The following is a 14,720-nucleotide window of genomic DNA, read 5'->3' on the forward strand; positions in this document are numbered from 1 at the left end:
CCAAGGAGCGGCACAGGCTTGGAGGGCCGAAGGGCCTGTTTCCTGTGCTGTACTGTTCTTTGTTCTTTGTAATTGTGGTCACTATCTCCAAAGTGCTGTCCCACAACCCAATCTAACACTTGGCCCGGTTCATTTCCCAGTACCAAATCCAATGTGGCCCCACCTCTTATCGGCCTATCCACATATTGTGTCAGGAAACCCTCCTGCACACACTGCACAAAAACTGCCCCATCAGAACTATTTGACCTACGATAAGATAATGCAAGTAACATTTTAACTCTGAGTAATATGAGACAAAAATAAGACAGAACTGCTTCATCTTCGAGATCAAAATCAGCTTTCTCCTCTGCAATTATCTATCCATTGTCCCCTAAAATATCCCATTCCATGCAGGTTTCCAACTCTTTCCTCTCTGACGAATCATCTTGTCTGTGATTTGCTCACGTTTTGTATCTGTGCTCTAGGCTTTAGTGATTTGTGTACATGGATAGTAAAATGACACTTCTCTACAGCTCCTATTCTCATTATTAAGAAAATATTTCAATTATCTTTCTTCAATTTAAAACGGATGTCTTCACATTTCCTTAAGATTAACTTCACTTGGCAAAGTTGTTCCCACTATTTAATCTGTTATTATCCTGGGACATTTGGTGGTTGTGAAAGGTATTATATAAATGCGAGTCTTTCTTTTATTTTCCTGCTACTATCTGCAAATTTGGATATATAACTCTGCTCATTGGAGTCATACCAAGCACCCAGGAAAATAGTTCAGCTTGTTGAAGGTGAATCATCTCAGTTCCGGGACATCACTGCAGGAGTTCCTCGGGGTAGTACCCAGGCCCAATCATCTTAAGCTGTTCCACCATAAGGTCAAAAATGGGGATGTTCACTGATGATTACACAATGTTCAGCACCATTCACAACTCCTCAGATAATAAAGCAGTCCCTGTCCAAATACAGCAAGACCTGGACAAAACTCATGCTTCAGTTGTTAAGTGACAAATAACATTCATGCCATGCAGCTACCAGAAAATGACCATCTCAAATAAGAGAGAATCTAACCATCAATGTCATTTGAGCTTTAATGACATTACCATAGCTGAATCTCCGTTATCAACATTTTAGGGGTTACCATTGATCAGAAACTGAACCGAACTACTCACATAAATGCTATGGCTAAAGAGGTCAGAGGCTAGGAATTCTGCAGCAAGTAACTCACCTCCTGTCTCCCAAAGCCTTTCCATCATTAACAAGGCACAAGTCAAGAGTGTGATGAAATACTCCCCACTTGCTCAGATGTGTGCAGCTCCAATAATACTCAAGAAGCTTGATACCATCCAGGACAAAGCAGCCCACTTGACTGACACCCCAACCACAAACATTCACTCCCTATACCACCAACACACAGTGGCAGCAGTGTATACCATTTACAAGGTGCACTGCAGGAACTCACCAAGCTTCCTTAGGTAACACCTTCCAAACCTACAATCATTGCCATCTAGAAAGGCACGGGCAGCAGATACATAGGGACACAACAACTTGGAAGTTCCCCCTCCAAGCCACCACCATCCTGACTTGGAAATATATTGACATTAATTCACTGGAACTGGGTCAAAATCATGGAACTCCCTCCCAAACAGCACTGTGGGTGTACCTACATCACATGGACTGCAGTGATTCAAGAAGGCAGTTCATCACTACCTTCTCGAGGGCAATTAGAGATAGACAAGAAATGCTGGCCTATACAATGACACCCTCATACAATGAATTACTTTTTTTTATTCCTTTATCCATATCAATTCATATGGTAGAAATTTGAGCCTCAGCACAGATCCTTGAGGAACATCATTCATCACATTCCACCACTTGTAATAAGAATACCTTCATTTCTCTGTCTCCTCGCTCTCAAACAATTTATTATTCAAATCCCTCCAGTCTTTTGGTAGTCGTTTCAGTTCATTGAAATCACCCTAATTTATGCAGGGCATTAATTTAAAAATTTATCTTTTTGATCCTTTTTCTGTTGCACTGCCTGTTAACTGAATGGTGCATTCAACTCACCATTTACCCAATTATTCATCAAGATTGCAATAAATAAATACACCATAGAAAACTAAATTCCAATTTAGAAATGCCTAATGTCTTAGGCAGCCAGGTTTCTAGCCACTCAGCTGAAAGTACCTTTGAGGATGGTGGGTTCTGATGCACTGATATAAATAAGAACATAAGAACTAGGAGCAGGAATGGGTAATTTAGCCCCCCTAGCCTGCTCCGTAATTCAATATGATTATGACTGATTTCATCTCAGCCTCATCTCCACCTTATCCACTTCCCATAACCCTTCATCCACTACTAATTTAAAACCTATCTTTCTCCTCCTTAAATTTGGTTTGAGTTCTGACATCCACCACACCCTGGGGTCGAGAATTCCACAGATTCAGTTTTAAATCTGCTATCCCTTAGCCCAAAACTATGGCCTCTCCTCCTAGAATGTCCAATAGGGGGAAACACCCACTCTACATCTACCCTGCCACTCCCCTTTAGCATCTTATATAACTCAATTAGATCTCCTCTCATTCTTCTAAATTGCAGCGAGTACAGGTCTAAACTGCTCAATCTCTCTTCATAAGACAAGTCCTTCATCCCTGGAATCAATCTAGTGAACCTTCTTTGAACTTGTAAATTAGGTAAGTAAGCAATTTTCGAGCCATTACTGTCCATTTCTGTTAGGTGGCCCAAATTAAAATCAACCCTGAAGTGCATTGCAACCATAACCAGTGAGCAAAAACTGTACCAACCACATCACTCAAAAAAAAATCAAAATTCTTTTTGGCGCATCAAATCAGAAGTCAACAATAATGGGAAGTGACAAAAATGTAGCAAGCAACAAAATATAAATTAAGTTATTACAAATATTTTTCCATAAGCAGCAGTCCATGCTTTTTCTTTTTCTATAAATTCACTTTTCCTCCCTTTGTTTCATTAGTCTTACCAATGCATATTAACAATTTCATATACATACCATACAGTTGTGGATATATCTCCACAACAGTGTTTGTAAGAATGCCAATCAACACTTACACAATGAAAATTGCAAATGACGAACCTGCCATATAGCCAAAAGAATTTCAGTTCTAGCTGGAAGTCTTATCCGTCAGTTTCCCAGCAGACTTCTGGTTATTTTTCATAAGACTATTAGACATAGGAGCAGAGGTAGGCCATTCGGCATTTCAAGTCTGCTCCGTCATTCAATGAGATCATGGCTGATCTGATATGATAATCCTCAACTCCACTTTCCTGCTTTATCCATACAGTTATCCTTTGAGATCGGAGAAGCAACATGTTGTACATACTTTATTTTGGGAATACACTTTATCAAAATTACTGCCCTCAAAGGAGTTGTCCCAAATTGTGCACATAAATGCTTAAGTTAACCACTCTTGCAACCAAATTGGATCTTGATGCCTCAATTTTTGAATCACTACCCAAAAGGAGTATATTTGACCAGCTATTATTATGGGAGATTGCTGTCAGTGTTATGTTAGAACATATTTTGTGCAAACAATAATCATTGATTGGGTTACTTGGTTAGCATTTCTCTCAAGCAAATCTGCAGTGAAACACAATTAAATAAAGACACTAACCATGATTTTCAGGAAAAGTCTTCCACTTAATTAATTCAACCAGCTTTTGGACAGACAATTTTGGCCACTGTTGGTAAAATGGACAGGCTTGGATCAGCTCCTCCTTCACTGATTGATCATGTTGCAAAAGATCCTTCAGTGCAAAAGAACAGCATTTTTGTGACTTTTTGTTAGCTGCTTTGTTCAGGCAGTTAAAAAGTTGAAAAAAATAGGAATTCAAAGCACAAAAATATTCAGTACATTTAAGCAAAGTACTCACCTTTTTCACTTGTTCATACTGCCCTGTGGAAATTTTGACTATTTCACATTTATCTTCTGTGACCACTGATAGAATGGCGTTATATAATTTTTGACTTGAATTTGTTGACAAGGTACCAAAGCTGTCTCCACAAGTCAACTGGAAATAAAAAATAAGAATGACCTTCCGAAGATTATTCATTCGTTCAGTCAAACGTGAATAGTGGCATAGCCTTCCCAATATAATTAGTTCATTTTAATAGTATAACAAAACCCAATGTTTACCTTTGTTGTGAATCGGTAGTCGCAGTTCAGGAACTACACTTCCCAGTTGGCCTCGGAACCACTGTGCATGCACTGGCCGGGAAATGGCCACACATGCACATTTGGTGTCTTTTACTGTCTTTATGCCATAAATCGGCCCTGCATGTCCATGCAGAAGAAAACGAAGCAAAGAAGTGAATCTGGTTCAGTTGACCTGAACCAGAACACCAATGGAGAGAGTGCCCAAGGGGCAAGACATGGAGAGGGTGAAAGGGTGAAGGTCTCAAACCAAGAAGGTGGTCCAAAACGAGGGACTGGAACATAACAAGGTTCCAGAAGAATAGCCCAGGCAGGAAAATGGGCAGGGAACAGAAAGAGATCTTAGGAGACAGTTCCAGGTCGGGGTTATGGGTTAGGGTTAGGGTTAGAGATCAGAAACAGATCCTGTTAAGTTGAGCTATAGGAACAGAGAAATAGGCACTGAGTTGAAGGGTGAACTGCCAGGAAAACAAGCTTGAGAGAAGTCCTGGAGGTCCGAGGAGGCAGCCAAAGGTTAATGACACCTTAATGAAGAACTTTTGGAGCAGTGGTGTTCTGTTTGGCATAGCTGGAGATCTGAAATTGTGCTTGGAAGGTTTGACTGTACCGGGAAATCTAAGGGAAATATATCTTGGAAAGTGGGATTGAAACCTTGGAGGTGGATCCTTGTTGAAGCTGTCTGAGTGGAAGAACATTCCAAAGTGGGATCATCAAATGTGGAGATTGGAAATTCTCATGTGAAAAACAAAGTTTCAATGAGACTGGTTGGCTTTTAACGTGACAAATATCTGGGTGGGTTATTGAGACATCCATGAAATCTGCTTGGGTCACATCTGTCATTCACTTTGAGGTGTAGTGTGTCTGATCACAGTTCGGCTGTTAATTCAAATGTATCTTGTAATTACCCTGAATATTAGAGTATAAGATGAATATTTTAAATTGCTCTCTAAATTTGTTTTGTGTCAGTAAAAATAATTCTGGAGGAAAAGAAATAGTGTAATTTGAATCTTATTCTTGTGTTGGCTCTGAGATCTTTCCAACCTTTATGCCTAGTGTAATATCGTTAATATTTTTCTTTTTGAATAGATGTTCTATTCTGTGTGTTGAAGTCCATCAGAAGACTCCTGCAAGTCTGTTCACTAACTTTCCCCCATGGTTTCAAAAAAATGTTAATTTATTTATCAGTGTCACAAGTAGGTTTACATTAACATTGCAATGAAGTTACTGTGAAAATGTCCTAGTCACCACACTCCAGCGCCTGTTCGGGTACACTGAGGGAGAATTTAGCATGGCCAATGCACCTAAACAGCACCTATTTTGGACTGTGGGACGAAACCAGAGCACCCAGGGGAAAGCCACACAGACACAGGGAGAATGTTCAGACTCCGCATAGACAGTGACCCAAGCCAGTAATCGAACCTGGGTCCCTGGCACTGTGAGGCAGCAGTTCTAATCACTGTTCCACCATGCCGCCCAGGATATACCAAGCCAGGTTCCACTCTAGGATCTGACTTATTCAGTATTAACATCAGCTCAGCTTATAAAAATAGTTATTAATGTTTACATGTTCGTACTCATTCCTGAGGAAACAATAAGTATTTTAAAGATAGTGTCCATGATATCCCTAGGACTGAAGAACAAGTAACAAAGAAAAGTACAGCACAGGAACAGGCCCTTTGGCCCTTCATCCCCATGTCAATCATGACACCCTAACTAAACTAAAAAAAAGCCTTCTGCCCTTAGTATCCCTCTATTCCCTCCCTATTCATGTACCCATCCAGATGGCTCTTAAACGTTGTTAATGTGCCTGCTTCAACCACCTTCTCTGGCAGTGCGTTCCAGGTACCCATCACTCTCTATGTGAAAAACCTCCCCCGCACATCTCCCTTAAACTTTTCCCCTCTCACGTTGAACCTGTGCCCCCTTGTAATTGACACTTCCACCCTGAGAAAAAGCCTCTGACTATCCAACCTGTCTATGCCTCTCATAATTTTGCAGTCCTTTATCAAGTCTCGCCTCAGCATCCGTCTTTCAAATGAAAATAATCCTAGTTCATTCAACCTTTCCTCATAGCCAATGCCCTCAAGATCAGGCAACATCCTGATGAACCTTCTTTGCTGTCTCTCAAAGCTTCCACATCCTTCTAGTAGTGTGGTGACCAGAACTGCACGCAATGCTCCAAATGCGACCTAGCCAAGGTTTTACATAGCTGCAACATGATTTCCCAACTCTTGTACTCAGCTGATGAAGGCATGCATGCCAAATGCCTTCTTAATCATCTTGGCCATGTGTTGCCACTTTTAGAGAACTGTGGATCTGCACGCCCAGTTCCCTCTGTATGTTAAAGTTCCTAAGGGTTCTGCCATTTACAATATAATTCACACCTAAATTTGATCCTCCAAAATGTATCACCTCGCATTTGTCTGGATTAAACTCCATCTGCCATTCCTGTGCCCAAATCTCCAATCCTCTGACAAACATTGGCACTATCAGCAACTCCACCAATCTTTCTGTCATCTGCAATAATCAGACCACATACATTTTCCTCCAGATCATTTATATATACTACAAACAACTGCGGTCCCAGAACGGATCCCTGCAGAACCCCACTAGCGATAGATCTCCATTCTGAAAAACACCCTTCCACCGCTACTCTGTCTTCTATGACCAAGCCAGTTCTATATCCATCTAGCCAGCCCACCCGAATCCCATGTGATTTTAGTTTTTGTACCAGTCTGTGGGACCTTGTCAAATGCCTTACTGAAGTCCATATAAACTACATGTAGAACCGTTCCCTCATCAATTATCTTTGTCACCTCTTCAAAAAACGCAATCAAGTTGGTGAGACACGACCTTCCCCACACAAAACCATGCTGCCTGTCATGAACTAGTCCATTTTCTTCCAAATGTGCATATATCCTGCCCCTCAGTATCTTCTCCAAAAACTTCCCCACCATTGATCTCAGGCTCATCGACCTATAATTTCCTGGATTATCCCTGCTTCCTTTATTAAACAAGGGAACAACATTGGCTCTTCTCCAGTCCTCTGGAACCTCATTTGTGGTCAAAGAGGATGTGAAGATATCTGTTAAGGCCCTAGCTATTTCTCCCCTTGCCTCCCACAGTGACCTGGGATAGATCCCATCTGGCCCTGGAGACTTGTCTACCTTAAGGCAATTTAGGATACTCAACACTTCATACTTTGATATATTGACATTCTCAAGAGCATTCACACATCTACTCAAGTTTCAGTTGAGCTTGTGGAAGCTGTGGGTAATGGGCCACATGCTGACTCTCTCAGTACTTTGACACTTTCGGATTAGGTCTTTAACATTTCAGGAAGTGAAAGATCATTAATTGTGTCCTTTCCCCTGCTCTGCCGACTTTAAATTCCCCCCTAAATACCTTTGAAGAATCTTAGTGGAACTCATGCCAGTTGACACCTGGTGTGAGTTCCTTTGAGGCTTTTCAGCAGGGTACAAAACCTTCAACAGAAGAAGATAATTGATCACAGCGAAGATCAATTCCTTTCTCTAGATGAAGTGATGCTAGTGGGAGCAGAGAGGTATTTTCTTTAACCCTTCAGCCACTTGAACGTTAAAAAGATTTTGTTTGACTTGACTTGGTGCGGGATTCTCTGGCCCTTCTCACCAGTGGCATCTTCCGGTCCCGCCAAAGTCAATCCCTGCCACGGGGTCCCTGAGGACGGGATGGGCAAGCGATGCAAAACACCGCAGACTTCAGTGGGATCAGAACATCCCAGAGGAGGCCAATGGCAAGCCACCTCAGCTGCAGGAAAACCCACTGTGGGGAGGGGACTGGAAAATTCCGGCCTTAGACTTAGATTTGGTTCGTCTGATCCCATGCAGAACATTGGACAGAATGACGCCGTATCCTGAGAAGCAATTATTTCTGGCTCAATCTGTTAATGAACCCTTCCAGACACTAACGAATTTGTCCAGCTATGCAAATTACCCCATTCTTTGGGTTCTGCATGGGAACTCAAGTGAGGGCCATTAGAATTACAACAGTTAAATAGGGCTCATGAATTTCCAGGCCAATAATTTAATAGTCACGGAAAATTGAGAAATATTAACTGGCTAAGAATTTAAAAGAATAACATCTATAGAATTGTTAATTTCCCAAACTTGCAATTTTATTTTATTTCAGAACATATGAAATAGAAGCAAGAGTAGACATGTGGGCCATTGAGCTTCCTCTGCCATTCAGTGTGAACATGACTGCAGTTCAGCTTCAATTCCATGTTCCCATAACCCCAGATTCCCTGAGTGACCAAAGATTTATTTCAGCCTGAAATACTTTCAACAATGGTGCACCCATAATCCTCTGGAGGTAGAGAATTCCAAAGATTTACAACATTAAGTGAAGACATGCTCCTCATTTTAGTCCAAAAATAGTTCCCTTATGCTGAACTTTCCCCGTGTTCTAGATTCCCCAGCCAGGAGAAACATCCTTTTAATGTCTACCCTGTCAAATCTTTTCACAATCTTGTAGGTTTCTTGTAGAAATAGTGTAAACGGGTCTTCATGCTATCTTTTCATGATTTCTGATCACCATTTGACAAAGTAATGGTGGGAGATCAGAGAAATTCCCAAAGCCACAATGCTTTGGGTGGTGCAGAGGTTAGCACTGCTGCCTCACAGCGCAAGGGATCCAGGTTCAATTCCAGCCTTGTCTGTGTGGAGTTTGCACGTTTTCCACGTGTCTGCGTGGGTTTCCTCCAAGGTACCCCAGTTTCCTCCACAGTCCAAAGATGCGCAGGTTAGGTAAACTGGCTATACTAAATTGCCCCTTATGTCCCAAGATGTATAGGTTAGGAGGATTAGCGGGGTACATACTTGGGGTTATGGGGATAGAGTGGAGAGTGGGCCTGGGTAGGATGCTCATTTGGAGAGTCAGTGCAAACTCAATGGATTAAATGACCTCCTTCTGCACTGTAGGGATTCTATGATTCTCCTAAACCATGCAGAGCAGCAAAGTCCTCAATTTTATCTCTTTTGTATGCTGCATTATCTGATCTCAGCTAGAATTCAGTGCAAAAGGAGACCATTTTTGTTATTGCTCGTTAGCTGCCGTGTTCAGATAATTTTTTAAAAACTGGCAGGGCAATACAATTGACTTAGAGTAGAGGTGTGTTATAGAGGTTTACACCATGGAAACAGGCCCTTCGGCCCAACTTGTCCATGCCACCCAGTTTTTACCTCTAAACTCGTCCCAATTGCCCACATTTGGCCCATATCCCTCTATACCCATCTTACCCAGGTAACTGTCTAAATGCTTTTTAAAAGACAAAATTGTACCCGCCTCTACTACTGCCTTTGACAGTTCGTTCCAGACACTCATCACCCTCTGGGAGTGAAACAGTTGCCCCTCTGGACCCTTTTGTATCTCTCCCCTCTCACCTTAAGCCTATGCCCTCTAGTTTTAGACTCCCTCATCTTTGGGAAAAGATGTTGATTATCTAAGTTATCTATGCCCCTAATTATTTTATAGACCTCTATAAGATCATCCCTAAACCTCCTACCCTCTAGGGAAAAAAGTCCCAGTCTATCCAGCCTCTCCATATAACTCAAACCATCAAGTCCCGGTAGCATCCTAGTAAATCTATTCTGCACTCTTTCTAGTTTAGCTATTACACATTTAGAGTCTGACTTTTATAGTTTCTCAAGCCCAGCACTTTAGTTACCTTACCTTCACAACAACAATATTCCCAAAACTAAACATTACCTCTTAAATATTAACATGAACCATACACAGATAGTTCTCACATGAGCATTAGTTATCTACTTCGAAAACCTGCTTATAATTAGTGGAACATTTTTCACTGTTAGGTGGATTTGATTTAATTATGGCTTCCGGAAAATTGTAACTGAAATATTTGAAGGAGAGATGTTAATCATATGGTAAATGTTAAGAGCTTCAGATGATGGGAGCTCTTGTTGGTTATTCAGATGCAAAGGTCAGTTCATCTTGCAGAAATTTTCCAGTCATTATTGTACACATTAAGAATTTAGGCAGAAGGGGCCAGGAGACCCTGAATAATTTCCTGTCCATTAAAGATCATAATTCAAAGCTCTACACTGACAGCAGTAATTTGTTATATTTATCCCTCCATCTGTTTATTTTAAATTGCTTATGCAATATGATTTATTTTAGGTTTTCCTTAGTTTAGAAAAAAAGAATAAACTTGGCTAAATTATCACCACTTTAACATTTTAAATGTGTATTAAGCCATAATAATATCTTTAGTGAAATGAATTTGGGAAGGGAATGCCATGCAGGCTACCTTAGACTGTAAAATGCATCAAATAAAAAATCTAGAGGTAGAACCTTGTCTCAGACTGTGTTGCAAAACAGACAGTTTGGGATCTGTACACAACACCTGTTGACTGCAGTGGAACTGAATATCAAGCATTACATTTGTCTAAAAATGTCCCTATTTGCATTTCCACCTGAGACAAATTTCTATCCACTTTTTTTGTTCTGGAAGTAATATACCTTGTGTATGCAGCAGATACTTAGATTTGGAGTTATTGTTTGGGTTGTGCCAACTGTACTATAAGTTTTATTTTGGTTGGTATGTTTGCAGTTGGGCATATCTTCTAATCCTATTCCCAACATTGGCTGCTGTTGTTGAGATTTGAACTCACAACCTTGGCATTTTGTAAGCCTCTGTCGTATAAATGCCACATGCTTGCTAATTGTGCCATTAGAGCCACAAGCGCTCAGGCAAACTCCTGCAAAACTCAACTTTGATGAATTAGCCAGCAATGTCCAGATGGCCAAGAATCGTCTCCCCAACCAGGTCCTGTTCTTTCAATAGCCAACATTCTGGGGAGGTCAAAGAAAATGCTTTAAAAGACACTCTGAAGTTTTCCTTGAAGTATGGCATTAATGACTCGGAGCAGCTTAAAAAGTTTAAAGTGTATTTATTAGTGTCACAAGTAGGCTTACATTAACACTGCAATGAAGTTACTGTGAAAATCCCCTAGTCACTTTGATACCAATCATTCAAGATGGTGACAATTTGTGCATCAAGTTGCATCATACTTTGAGTCCCAAAGCCTTAATGATGAAGCAGAGCAGCCCCAGAGAGGGAAAGGAAAGAAATAAAATCTTGCACACTGGATCCCACTACCTCATGGGATGTCCTGCCCCATGTTCCAAAATATGCATGGATCAAGAATTGACTTGCTCAGTCACATGAAGGACCGTGACAGAAACTTACAACTCTGAGCAGAGATCATCCTCGAATCAAGGGGCAGCTGATGACAAAAAATTTTCCCAGCACTCCTGGAGGTCATGAAAGCTACGACAGCTTTACAAGGTGCAATCCCAATTCGACTCCACTTGCCAGTCGTGGGGCCAAGAACCATTATACATTTAACCAACTTTCATTCCAGGCAGCAAGGAAGTACATTTTTCGATTCCGGCCTAATCTAATAGCTTTTACAGAAAAAATGGGCAACCCTTACATAATTTATCTCGTCCTATTTTCTTTTTCTTTAGCTTTGATGAAGGGTCATCCAGACTCGAAACGTTGGGGTTATTCTCTCTCCACAGATGATGGAAAAACAGCAGAAAAAGTGGATACTCTCACTCCATGCCTGTTCTCCAGATTCACCAAAACTATATACATGAAGAGATCCTACACTAACTTTTAAACTTATAAAGCCCTGGTTCCGATTGTGCCTTTATCTTTCTCAGATGTGGGACAATGTGTCAAACCTTCTCATTAAAAAAATCCATAATCCTTTTTCTTAATATGATGTGAGCTTTCCAACAAAGCAATGACCATAAGACATAGGAGAAGAATTAGGCCACTCGGCCCATCGAGTCTGTTCTGCCATTCAATCATGGCTGATACTTTTCTCATCCCCATTCTCCTGCCTTTTCCCCATAACCCCTGATCCCCTTATTAATCAAGAACCTATCTATCTCTGTGATAAAGACACTCAATGACCTGGCCTCCACAGCCTTCTGCGGTAAAGAGTTCCACAGATGCACCACTCTCTGGCTGAAAAAATTCCTCCTCATCTCTGTTTCAAAGGATCGTCCCTTTAGCCTGAGGTTGTGCCCTCTGGTTCTAGTTTTTCCTACTCGTGGAAACGTCCTCTCCACGTCCACTCTATCCAGGCTTTGCAGTATCTTGTAAGTTTCAATAAGATCCCCCCTCATCCTTCTAAACTCCAATGAGTACAGACCCAGAGTCCTCAACCGTTCCTCATATGACAAGCTCTTCATTCCAGGGTTCATTCTTGTGAACCTCCTCTGGACCCTTTCCAAGGCCAGCACATCCTTCCTTAGATAGGGGGCCCAAAAGTGCTCACTATACTCCAAATGGGGTCTGACCACAATAACACAATCTTGGAACGTTGGAATCCTATCCACTTGTAAGGAATCATATTATGTAAACTACTCTGAATATAGATACATCTGAATTGTCAATGCAACCCTCAAAGAAGCACATATTGTGCTTTAAGATAAAAGCAAAATACTGCGATGCTGGAAAATCTCAGCAGGTCTTACAGCATCTGTGGAGAGAAAATGACCCTTCATCAGAGATAAAGACAAAGAAAATAAGACGGGATAAATTCTGTAAGGGTGAGGTGGTGGTTGTGTAATTGACCAAGATGTTATAGACAAAAAGACACAGGGAATGTAAATGGTGGTGATAAAGGCTGAGAAGGCTAACAGCATCCACTAAGAGATTGGAATGTGTGAACAGTAGAACAAAGGTGCAGTGTCAAAGAACAACTTGAGAAATGTGGCAGATGGCCCTAATGAGGTGGGTGAGAGGGGCGGAGGATGGTAAGCAGCATCAAGATGGAAAGCGAGATTTAGAAATGGGCCAATGAAATGATGGAAGAAATTACAATTTAAAATAGTGACGACACTGTACCTTTAAGAAATGTATTTTCGTCATGTTCCCTTCCATTTATTCGGAGCCATTTGGTCTGGATCTAGCAGCACTGTATTATTTCTGCAGCAGCTTGTTTTAATCTGCAGAGTTCCGTTGTTTTCTGTATTCCACTGGGATATTTCAGAGTGGGGCTTGATAAGGTTGATTGACAAATCATATGACTGGGTACAGTTTGGCTCTCACAGAGAACTCGAAGCAGTATGCTCTTTGAGAACTGTTGAGAGGGGTTGGTTACTCTGTATCTCTTGCTCTGTTTGAAGTGAACCACTGGAATCTGCCAAGAAATAAGCCATTTTTCTCTGAGATTCTACTGTTTGGTGGGGGGCAGCTTTCTCTGGAAGTTGCTGCATGAGAGTTAGAAGACAGGTGTCTGTCTGGATCACTCTCCAGAAGTGTCAAAAGGCTGGAAATCTAATACCTACATAAGTATCTTTGGTTTCTGTATTAACTGGTTCTAAAGAAGGGAATGTGGGAAAACTGGTAAATTGGAACAACAGAGATAGCTAGCTGTTGAGAATTGTACTTTGTCATGTTTAAGCATTTTAATTGGTAAAAATTAAGCTTTTTTTATATATTCTAACCGTGTTCTTAAATAAAATTTGTTTTGTTAAAAGCTTCCGAGTGGGTCACTTGAATTATACCTGGAGTGAAACATCTTATGCTCACCCTAATGCCAAAATAAAATGTAAAAATTAGGGTCGAAGCTAGCTTCATAAAATACGTTGGAGTTTCTGATCTGGTCCTTAACAATACATAATAAGAATATAAATTAATAAAAATGGATTAATAGGATAAAAAGAAATGAAATAAACTAAAATAAATGGAACTGGAGTGGAGGTGGAGGAGAGAGTTCATGCTCTGAAGTTGTTGAACTCAATGTTCAGTCCGGAAGGTTGTAAAGTGCTAAATCAGAAGATCAGGTGTTGTTCCTTCAGTTCATATTGGGCTTCACTGGAACATTGCAACAGGCCAAAGACAGACATGTGAATGGTGTGTTAAAATGATAAGTGACAAGAAGGTTCTCCTAGCGGAATGACTGAAGATGTTTTGCAAAGCGATTACCCAGTCTGCATTTGGTCTCCCTGATGTAGAGAAGACCACATTGCGAGCAGCAATTAAAGGAGGTACACATAAAGCGCTGATTCACCTGAAGACAGTGTTTGGGCCCTGGGATGGTGAGCAGGGAGGAGGTAAAGGGAATGGTGCTGCACCTTCTACTTTGTACTTTGTTTCTCAGCTTCCTGTTGTTACCTGAGAATGTGCATAAACTCTTGCATTATTAAATGTTAATTAGATAATATTATATATAATGTAAATTATTCATACCATTTTTGGAGCTGTTTCAGACAAAGTATCAAGATATTCCAAAAGCATTCTGTCATTATACATCGTGCGAGGTCTGGCAAAACCTTTTAGGATCATGTAGAATGCCAGATTTCCAAACACTGAACAAAACAGAATGATTACTGATTACTAATTTATTCTATATGGGCCTGATTTCACCAAAACTCCGCACCCGTTTTCGGGTGCGAAATCGTGGTAAAGTTGGGCGTCGGGCCTTTAACGCGATCTGCACCCGAATCCGAGCAGAT

Source organism: Mustelus asterias, chromosome 7, assembly GCF_964213995.1.
Source record: "Mustelus asterias chromosome 7, sMusAst1.hap1.1, whole genome shotgun sequence".
In the NCBI taxonomy this organism is placed as follows: domain Eukaryota; kingdom Metazoa; phylum Chordata; class Chondrichthyes; order Carcharhiniformes; family Triakidae; genus Mustelus; species Mustelus asterias.